Source organism: Pelodiscus sinensis, chromosome 3 (assembly GCF_049634645.1).
Source record: "Pelodiscus sinensis isolate JC-2024 chromosome 3, ASM4963464v1, whole genome shotgun sequence".
Classification (NCBI taxonomy): Eukaryota; Metazoa; Chordata; order Testudines; family Trionychidae; genus Pelodiscus; species Pelodiscus sinensis.
Genome location: NC_134713.1, coordinates 167,932,124 through 167,943,064, shown reverse-complemented (window position 1 = coordinate 167,943,064; position 10,941 = coordinate 167,932,124). Strand labels below are relative to the sequence as shown.

General features: G+C 42.7%; 1 long non-coding RNA gene across 2 annotated transcripts; it reads right to left on the bottom strand.

The window, feature by feature from the left end:
• Positions 1-5,250: 5,250 nt before the first annotated feature.
• Positions 5,251-10,442, bottom strand: LOC142827682 (uncharacterized). 2 transcript variants are annotated; one of them, XR_012902394.1, is made up of 4 exons: positions 10,120-10,442; positions 9,049-9,169; positions 7,767-7,839; positions 5,251-6,532 (listed from the first exon to the last, which is right to left on the bottom strand). It is a non-coding gene; the product is annotated as an uncharacterized LOC142827682 (long non-coding RNA). The 2 variants fall into 2 exon arrangements; XR_012902393.1 differs by having other exon boundaries at positions 9,049-10,442.
• Between the last annotated feature and the right edge of the window lie 499 nt (positions 10,443-10,941).

Below are 10,941 nucleotides of genomic sequence, written 5' to 3'. Positions count from 1 at the left end.
TTCGAAATAAGCGCTGTTAGACACTTATTTTGAAATAGGGGGCTGCCAGCCCTTCCCAGGGTGCTCTGGTGGCCACTCTGGACAAAACCAAGAAAACTCTTCTCCCTCCTCTCCTCCCCAGAACCCTTAAAGGGGTAGATTCCGGCCACAGTGCTTGTGCCAGCTCCAAGTCTGCCAGCCCAGAGCCAGCAGTCACTGCACCTAACCCAGTGGTCCCAGCATGAGCCAGGCAGCCAGTGCCAGCCAGCCCTCCACCGCTCCCCAGGACCAGTCTGCCAGCTCCCAGGAGCCTGCCAGGGGCTGGAAAAGGCAGGCGCCTGCCTGGTCCAGGGCGGAGATCAGGGACCTAATTCAGGTTTGGGGGAATGCCTCCAATGTCCATGATCTCTGCACTAAATGGAGGAACACAACCGCCTACAGGCAGATGGCTCCTGGGTTCGCATGCCAGCCTGGCCACCAAAGGCCACATGCGAACCCAGGAGCAGGTTCGCATGAAAATCAAGGAGCTGCAGCAGGCTTATGCCAGGGCCACAGGGGGCAGCTCCCAACCAGGGGCAGACCCAGACCCCTGCCCCTATTTTGATGCCATGGACCACATCCTGGGGGGCAGGATGGTCCGTGCCCCCCAGATGGTCATCGACCCTGGGGCAGAGCTTGCTGCCTCCTGCTGCTCCAGCCCCTGCTGCCTCCTCAGCTACTGCTCCTCCTCCCACTCCTTCTCCCCCTCTGCTTCTTCCTCCCCACCCTCCCCACGCCCCCAGGGACACCAAGGCCCCTGCACCTGTGGTGCTGGGAGACAATTGGGCCAGCGAGACCCCCAACCCTGAGCTTCTCCTCCCCCTTCCTCCCTGTGCCTCCCCCTTCCAGCTCCTTCCTCCCAGGTTTCCCCTCCCCTCTCCCACCATCTCTCCTCCCCTCTCCCACCTTCTTTCCCCAGTCTCACCTCAGTTTCATTCCCCCGCACCCCAGTTTTGTTCAATAAAGAGGCTTTGTTGTAATGAACACGTGTCTTTTATTGTACAGCAGGAAGAGGGGTTAGGGAGGGGTAAGTGGAATGATGTGAGGGAGAAATGAGGCACAAGACCCCAGTGGGGCACACCAGGGAGACTGCTACTGCTAGAAAAACATGCTGCTAGGCTCACAGAAACATGTCCAGGAGAAGCACCAGAGTACCCAGGGGCGGCTCCGGCTCCATGCTGCAGAGTGCTGTTGTGTCCCGAGTGAGGGCAACCAGAGCACACAGAGAAAAAAATGCTTTGCTGTCCCTCAGCGAGGTAGGCAAGCAAGCAGGGAAACCTTAGCGCTGGCTGTTCGTGGTGGGAGGGGGCCCTTTAAGCACAGGACTCAGATCGCCTCAGGGAGCAGCCAACAAGGTAACTCCTGACTTGATGCCCTGCCAGAACCTGCGATTCAGCATTCTATCAGTATGGATGCGCTATTTTGAAATGCATTTTGTGTCTAGACACGTTATTTCGAAATAAGCTATTTTGAAATAACTATTTCAAAATAAGATATTTCGAAATAATGCTGTAGTATAAACATACCCTATCATAGTGTGGCCCTCAGCCAGAATTTTTTAGCACCCCCTTCTATTGTATTTTCTTTATATCAGAACCAGGAAGCCAGAGAAAGAACTAGTGCATCTGTTGGCTCCTCAGAAGTTAAAGCAGCAATTGGAAAGTAAGTACTTTGCTCAGAAGCCAAAGCATTGCTTTGCATTAGCCTTCACTGCTAAGAGTGTTGAGGAGATGCCAACCCAGAACTTGCTTCTTTCTGGTAATGTACATAAGCTGCTATCACAGATTGAGCGCTCAGAAGAAGAGATTCTAGAGCAAATTTTTATAAAGTATGAGACCTACATGGTACATCCATGAAGGTATGTCTATACTGCGGAGTTTTTTCGGAAAAACGGCCATTTTTCCAAAAAAACCTCCAGTTATGTCCACACTGCAATCACGTTCTTTCAAAAAAAACCTGAAAGAACAGAGGGATCTTTCCAACATTGGTAAGCCTCCTTCTACAAGAAAAAACCTCCTTCTTTCAGAAAAAGGTGAATGTATTCACTGAAGAGGGAGTTTTTTTGAAGGTAGAGGAAAGAAGAAAAAGCACAGATGCCCTGGTGGCCACTCCATCCATAGTAATCAGAGCTTATATGTGAGCTAGCATCCATTCAGCAGGGATGCTATCTTTCGAAAAAGCAGATCGCTTTTTCAATGCGCTTTTACTTTGTAGACACTCTCTTTCAGAAGAATTTTTTTATGAAGAACTCCTCCGGAAAAGCTTCTTCCGAAAGAAGCCTGCAGTCTACACATAGCCAGAGTTATGAAGGATTCTTAAACATGAAGAGGCTCATCTGCTAACCATCTGTCATTAAAACAGCCACTATTCTAGAGGACTGGAGGGTAGCAAATGTTTGAACCTTTATTTATAGAAAAGCTCTCCAGGTGATCTAAGGAATTACAACTCAGTAAAGCCTTACATCTATATCAGGTAAATTAGTAGAAATGATAAATAGGACAAGAATATCTGGAAGATGATGGTTCTACAGATTCTAGCAGCATGGTTTCTGCATAGGAAAATCATGTCTGTCAAAGCTGTGAGAATTCTTTGACTCTATCCTGAAAGGTGTGGATAAAAGATAATTTCTTCTCTGATTGTGAATCATCAAGTACTAGTACCGTGCCAAAAGCATGACACTAGGGTAGATGGAACTGTGTTGTGAAACAGTAGAGTAATTCTACCATATCAGTGGTTTTCAAACTACAATTCATGACTCAGTACTGGGTTGTGGAATGTCAGTCACTGGTTCTCATTGCTACAGAGTGATCAGGTGGTCAGTGAGGATGCTAAGGCAGGCTACTTGCCTCTCCTGGAACTCCCTGTAGTCCCAGCTCCTGGGGGGAGGGAGGGAAGAGAACACAAAGGGCTCCACACACTACCCCTGGCCTGAGCACTAGCTCTGCATTCCCATTGGCTGGGAATCTGCTGCTGGCTGCTTCTGGGGTGCAGCATTGTCTGCAGTACCAGGAGAGGCAGGAAGCTGCCTTAGCACCTCCACTGCGCTGCTGCCCGAGAGTTGCTGAAGGTAAGCCCTTCCTGTCTCAGCCCTGACATACACACCCAAAGCTGGAGCCTCCTCCTATGCCCCAAAACTCTTATCCTCAGCTCCACTCCAGAGCCCACACTCTAGTCAAATTATGTTGGGTTGTGGCCATCAGCCATTTTCTTCAACATGGTCATGATGAAAAAAAGTTTGAAAACCTCTGGTCTACATGTATTGGCCAGATTTCAAAGCCCTTATTCCCACAGACTTCAGAGGAACTGGTCCCATGAACTGCTTACCAGTGAATATATGCACTTCACGCTCTGACTTCATGTCATTTCTATTATAGTAGGTGCTGTTCGTCAAGGAAAAGTATAAGAATTGTTTTTAATCTAAACAATACTATTTTAAATAGAAGAGTGTTTGCTATCTAATTAAGTAGAGAATTCTGCTCTAAAACATGCTGAACTCAAAGCACGATTAAAAACACAGCACATTTTGGCTGTGTCTAGACTGCATCCCTTTTTCGTAAAAGGGATGCAAATTAGACATATCGCAATTGCAAATGAAGCAGGGATTTAAATCCCCCCGCTTCATTAGCATAAAAATGGCTGCTGCTTTTTTCCGGCTCGGAGCTTTGCCGGAAAAAAGCGCCAGTCTAGACGCGGATCTTTTGGAAAATAAAGCCTTTTCTGAAAGATCCCTTATCCCTGAGGGTATTTATTTTCCGAAAGATCTGCGTCTAGACTGGCGCTTTTTTCTGGCAAAGCTCCGAGCCGGAAAAAAGCGGCAGCCATTTTTATGCTAATGAAGCGGGGGGGATTTAAATCCCTGCTTCATTTGCAATTGCGATATGTCTAATTTGCATCCCTTTTATGAAAAAGGGATGCAGTCTAGACACAGCCTTCATGTCTAAACATAGAGACAGTTCACTAAAGACTGCAGCATTCACATGATAAATAGTGCTCCCTGCACGTTACTGGATTTTAAGGGAATCAGATGGGTCTCTGCTGCACCAAAGGGGGGGGGCGTTGCCCTAAAATATATACAAAGGGGGCCATGTGAGATGTCAAATGAAAGCTTATGGTCTACTGATTTTATGTATGTTATTCATGTACTTTTGTGATAGCTGTATGTGGAGTTATAAATATGTACTCTGTCTTGATTCTGTAAGATTCTGTCTGAGACAGAGCAATGGGCCAGGAATGTTCAGTCAGTAACTATGCTAATTAGCAAGGCTCCAGGGACAAGGCTCTCAGAGAGGCCAATACACACCTGATGAATGTGTCTGGAACCTGCAAACCAACAAATATCATGACTGCTGACATGGGACACAGGGATAGGTCATTGGGCAATGTGACCTGCTCCAGCTTCGAAGATATCAGGGATGGATATAAAATGCTATGAGGCGGACTCCATCTTGTCTTCAATTCTGCTTCTGATCCCAGATGCAGCCTTGTGAGGGACAGAGAGCCAGGAAGAATCGTGGACCCGTCCTGACATAGGATGTACACCAGAGACTTTTAAGCTAGCAGTTTATAATATCTCTGCTAAGAGCCTGCATCAAGAACTGGGTGATTGGTGCATGTAATGTATTTTCTTTAACAACCTTACTCTCAACCTTTTCTTTCTTTTATTAATAAACCTTTAGATTTTAGATTATAAAGGATTGGCCCAGCGTGATCTTGTGGGTAAGATCCAAAGTATAAATTGACTAGGAACTGTGACTGGTTTCTTGGGCCCGAAAGAACCTTTTCAAGGTAGGTGAGATGGGGTTCTATAACCTCTCACCTGTGTGTAAGGCCTGGGGTTGATTATGGCACAGGGAGAGCTGGAGTGTTTGAGGGGTTTTGCTCCTGAGGCTTCCGACTAGTTGGATTGGCAGCTGAAGCGCTCTTCATGACTGGTTTATGACCTATTTGGGAACAGTCTCCAGTCTGGGGCTATAAGGAGCCCTTGTTTGAGCAATTCGCCCTGCACACATGCCCTCAGCTGTGCCCACGCCCAGCCCAGTCCGTCACACTCCCTCTCAAATCCATTACTTGCTAGACTTTGAACCTACCACGTTCTATCAGGTTAGTTTTGAAAGATTGCTATATTTTTTAACTTGTACCATAAAAGTCACTTGTGATCTCAGTTAATGGCAAAAGCAGAGAAAGGGATAAAAGAGACAATGACATAATTCTTAAGATTTATTTGACTGGGAAATTTATAATTGGATTGAACAAAATATACTGTAAAAAGGAATCCTGCAAGAGAGAATGTCCTAGAAGAAAAAAGACATTCAAAAATGAGAACTTAAAGTGCTCTCAGGCACAAAAGAACATTGGGCATTGAGTGTAAGACCTAGGATTTGGAGCAAAAAGAAAAATTGGGAAGAAAGTAGAAGCTAGAATGAGAAATCAGAGTCATGGCAAAAAGAGCAGGGACGCATAAATTGCTAAAGCTGAGAAAGAGACTCAAAGAAGAGAGTGAGATTAAGAAGAGAAGGGCCTAAATCCTGCCAATGGAGCAAAGGTTTCTGGTGCACTAAGGGTATCTTGCAGGAAATATGGGAATTTGTGTCCCAGGGTGACGAGTACTCTGAAGAAAAGGGGGAAACCCAAAGAAAAGAAAAATTACTCTCGATGGGAGAATGGAAAGAAATATCAGAGGACAGAGTATGTCTACTAATCCAAACAGATTTTACAAACAGGAACTTGGCCTGAGAATTGAGACCAAAGATTCAGGAGCAGAGAGAGAGGGATATGAAAAAAGAGAAAGAATGCAAAAGATAGGTACCAAAAGAAACATCAAGCTAAGGAGAGTGTAACATAAGGACATTATGTCAATACATGCATTTTTATTCAATAAATTGCACACTAATTCACAGAATCTAGGTTTTTCTGTTAGTTACCGTCTACCAACATATGCATACATTTACATCTTGGACTTCGTTGGATACAGTTCTTTCTGGTTTGCTTTGTACTTTTCTGCCATGGAATCTCCTTTGCACATAGTAGAGTGCTTGTATCTTATATGATTGTGTTACATTCAGGTTTTCGTGTGGCGTGGGGACATGCATTTCCCATGCACCTTCTAGAGTGGAACCTCAACAAATACACATGTACTAGAATTTTATCTTCCTTTATTGCACTGATCAACTATTTTCTTCCTTCATCACGTAAGTTCTACAAATGCTTATCTCTGAAAGCATGGCCTGGTGTAGGATGAAATATTGAAATGATCTTTCTTGGGATTTTTCCAGTCCTCCAAATGATATGAATACCTGGCTATCATATTTTAGATGGTGGTGATCCAAAAAGTGATGAAGTTTATTCAAAGAGGGACATTCTTACTAGCACAATCTTAGCTACAGTTGATAGCAAAAGCAAAAATTATTCCAAACCTCCCATACAATAACTCACTCTATGTAGCTTTCTCTGATGTGCAGCCAATAGAGAATTGGCTAGCAACATTGGGTTATGCATGTGCATACTGCTCTCCATTCTAAAAGAAAGAAAGCAAATTTTAGGACTAAAAACACCAAAATAAATCACCAGGATAAATCCTGGATTATTTTACTTTGATTAATAATTACTTGGAAAACTTCACACGTAAAACACAATAGGTTCAAATAAGCTTATCCAATATGTGGGAAAGGATTGAAACTTTCTGTGCTCTGCATACCAATTTAGCATGCCACACACCTGCTTGTTCTTTGTGCATGTTTTAGATCACATTCTTTTTCATGACACACAGAAAACAATGCTGCAAACCCAAATGCTTTCATGTGGAATGTAATGACAGTAAGTTTGACTTGTCAAGATACCAAACACAGGTGTCATAGTTTTAGCACAGCATTATGATATCTTTGGTAAATATTTTACAGGACAATCCATTATGGATCTGCAAAACTCACCAACTGATAGATCACATGCTGGAAATGTGAATTAATGGTAAGAAAGATACTGACAAATTGTGCTTTTCTGGTTATATGGAAGTCAGCAGAAAACTGGAATTAAGCATGATGATTTAACCTATTTTGGCTCCAATCTTCAGCCACACTCAACTTTCGGTAGGTAGCATTGAGGGCCCATTTGTGGCTTCTCAGTCCAGAGGACAGCCAAAGGCTCATTTGGCCACCAGCACAGTTTAGGTGGTTAACAAGGGACGGTTTATCAGCAAGGGTTTGCCAGAGAGCAATGACTATGTCCCCTTCTCTGCTGTTACTAATCCCCAGGACTGCCCTAGGCACAGACACTATGTAGGACTTAGCATGCAAACTGGCTATACCCAACTGTGCTCTTGGACACACCTGGACAGTCTCCACCTCTTTCTGGCCTCTCTATGCCATGAGTAATAATAAGAGCCTTAAAAAGGTACATCTACATTGCAATAAAAACCTTGTGGCACTGAGTCTCATGGCCCAGGACAGTTGTCTCAGGCTTATGAGACTCATCTTACACGACTAAAAATTGCAGCATAGACATTAGGCTCAGGCTGAAGCTCAAGATCTGAGACCCTCCACTCTTGCAAGGTCTCAGATCCCAGACTCCAGGCAAATCCTGAACATCGATACCGCAGCTTTATAGCCTAGCACTCACAGCTTTGTGAGCACAAGTCAGGTGGCCCAGGCCAGCTGCAGGCATGCCACAGGTCTTTTATCACAACATAGATACTGTACTTAGATACCAAGGTGGACACTGACAATACCTAGAAAGATAGCTGACAAATACCATACCTAGGTAGTCTTCACCATATCATTGCTATAGTTTCTCCCAGATATGGCCAGCATTCAGACATGCAGTATTCTGCTGAAAGAAGGGACATTATTGTCAGCATTATTATTACTCAGACTGTAAGATCCTTTAAGTCCTGTGTCTGTTCAGCATGTAGCACAATGAGGCTGTGGTCTGTTGACTGTGGGGACTCAGATGCTACTGCAATACAGTACACTCCCAGCTAACTGAATTCCCATTATCCAAACCTCTGCATTTTCCTTTCTTGCTCGCACCTCCCCAAAAATACCTGCCTGCATTTAACCCCCTAGTGAAACCCTCTCCCACTGATGCCCAGCTACCTTTGTGCACACTCCCTCCTGTGACCCTTTGCCTCTTCCCACACCACAGCTCCCCACACTTCTGCTATGGAGCTGCTGTTTACCCAGTTGGTGTCATAGCTCTGGTCCTGGTTGATGCAACACCAATGGGCCCAGCTCCCTTTTTATCATGGCCTTCATGCTGTTCCCAGGGTGGCACATAGGAGCCAATGCACACCAAGCCAAGCAGCCATAGGGAGTCCAGAAGCTAAGGCATCTGCTGTCTTGCTGTTACAGTGACAACAGTGAAGCCTGTACTTTGTCCAGCTGTTTCTGACTGCAAAGGTGAGCAGTAGGGGAACTGAGGGTATGTCTACACTTGCTCCCTAGTTCGGACTAGGGAGGCAAATGAAGCATACTGAAGTTGCTAATGAAGTGTGGGATTTAAATATCCTGCACTTGATTAGCATATTCACGGCCGGGACTACCAGTTAATTCGAGGTAAGGGTTTTGGATCAGACTACCACGTTAAATCGGGCACGTTAAATCGGGCAACTGGCATTTTAAAATGGCGACCGGCCGTGAATATGCTAATCAAGTGAGGGATATTTCAATCCCACGCTTCATTAGCAACTTTGTTATGCTTCATTTGCCTCCTTAGTCCAAACTAGGAGGCAAGTGTAGACATACCCTGAGACCAATTGGTTGCCCTCTCAATTACCCAAATTCCCGATTATCCAAATGAATCCATGCCCCCCCATGCTATTCAGCTAAATGGAAATATCTGGTAAACATAAATAAAAACAAATAAATTAGCAGTGGGTCACATCCTGAGCACCCTAATCAGTTTTAGTCAGACCTTACCCGGGAAAAACTCCCACTAATGTAAAACCTCATTAAGAACATTAGGATTTAAACAGAGGCCATTCTTATTATTCCCAATGTGGTGTGATTTTGCTTGTCACCCTGAATGGGTCCTATTTACCTTTCCCACCAGTGACATACTGATTTATTTTGATAGAAAAGATGATCTGTGTCCATTTGCATTCAGAAAGTACGTGTGTGTCAGGGAGAAGGGTAGCTTGTGATCCCATTGCTGTTTCTGCCTGGAAAATGAGAAGAGACAGTGGCTTGTATAGTTTGTGACCACTCAGGCAGCTGTCTCCCACTGTACCTTAGAATCATCATTATTGCGATCTTCACTATTTGCACAATAGGCAAAATTCACTGACCCTTTTGTTTCATAACCTTATAAAACAATCTAAACACTCAGTTTCCTTGTACAATTAGGGTAGATTGATAAAGCTAGGACTGTGTTCATGAGAGAAATGTATAGCGTCAAATCGTAATTGTCCTCTCAGCTTCTTTTTGACACGTCTTGCAGAGCATGTTTTGGTATAAGAGATGAGCGTCTGAAAAAAGGTACTAGTGCACCAGGATAGTCCAGTCTCTGGCTGAGCACTTACATAGTCCCATATTCTACTTGTAAAGCTCAATGCTTCTTACATGCATCCATCTTTTAGTATAGAAAATTTGGCAAACAAATTGAATATATGTTGGGTAAATCAAAAATTAACGCTGAATGTCAAGCAATTGTATTTAAGGCTGAGTTACAAATCTCTGGAAATATGGATTTAATACTAAAGTACAGTTATACACTTTATTACAATATTGCTATGCAACATAAAGCTTCACTCCATGGTATCACAAGTATGAGGTTGTTTCCTCATACATGGCTCATCTCTAGACCTCAACACTTCTCACAGAAGTTGTTTCAAATGTGTGTTTTTAGTTAGGCCAACTGTAAAATGGGTGCTAACACAAACTCACCTTTTAAAAATTCTTTGAGAGTTACTTCTGAAGAACACTGAGTAAAGGTAAAGCAACATTTTTTGTCACATGTTTCAGCTGCAGTAAGTTGTGTACAAAGCACTTAAGGCAAGCTGTCTGCTTTCTAGTGCATTAGAGATTAGTTGTGCATCTGAAAGACTTTTTTTTTTTTAGCTTTAGTATCAGGCTTAATACTTAATATACAAATATAACCATGATGTTTTACCAGCGTTCCAGGTCTAGGTATGTTGTGCTGCCTATGGGTGCGTGGCTAATGTAGTTAGCAGAATTTGTCATGTGTGCATTGAATGAGACAAGACTCTGTAGGACCATTTTTAGCTTCAACAATGCTGTTTGCTCCTTAAGTATAATTATCTGTAGCTTCAATAACCTGTGCAAAAAAAAAAAGTAAAAGATGTTTAAAAAAAAGCACAAAGTACATTTCGAAACTCAGTGAAGGTTGCTGAATGACAACAATATATTTCTGATACTTACCATATCATTTATGAAACACAATCACTTAAAAGCAAGGAAATGAATAATTAACAGCAACACAAATCTTATACAGCCCATCCAATCAACAAATTAATTTTATTAAGTATAAAAGAAATACATTTTATCACAAAACAACCTTAACTCTAAGTCAAAATAAACATCAGTCTTTATTCTGTAATCTTAAAATATCAACCTGAAAAAAAAAGTTTGAAAAAACACATAAAAATTATCTTACATGTATCAATTCTCTGTTGATCAAACTCTCATTCAAGCTACATACATGCACAATTTTAACAAAGATCAATTATGATATTTGTGGTTACCTGTTTACCTCTGTTTGCAATATTATTTTTAAAGCTAAGTTGGGTGAAATTTTTCACATGAAACATTTTTGACAAAAATGTAGCTCCAATAGCACCAACATATTTTATTAATTTATGTCAGTTTTGGCAAACTGATTCAGTCAAGAAAAAAAATCTGTTTTTTTAATCAAAATGTTATGATTTTTCAATTTGAAATGACTTTTCCTTTCAAAATTGCCTTTAATTTTATT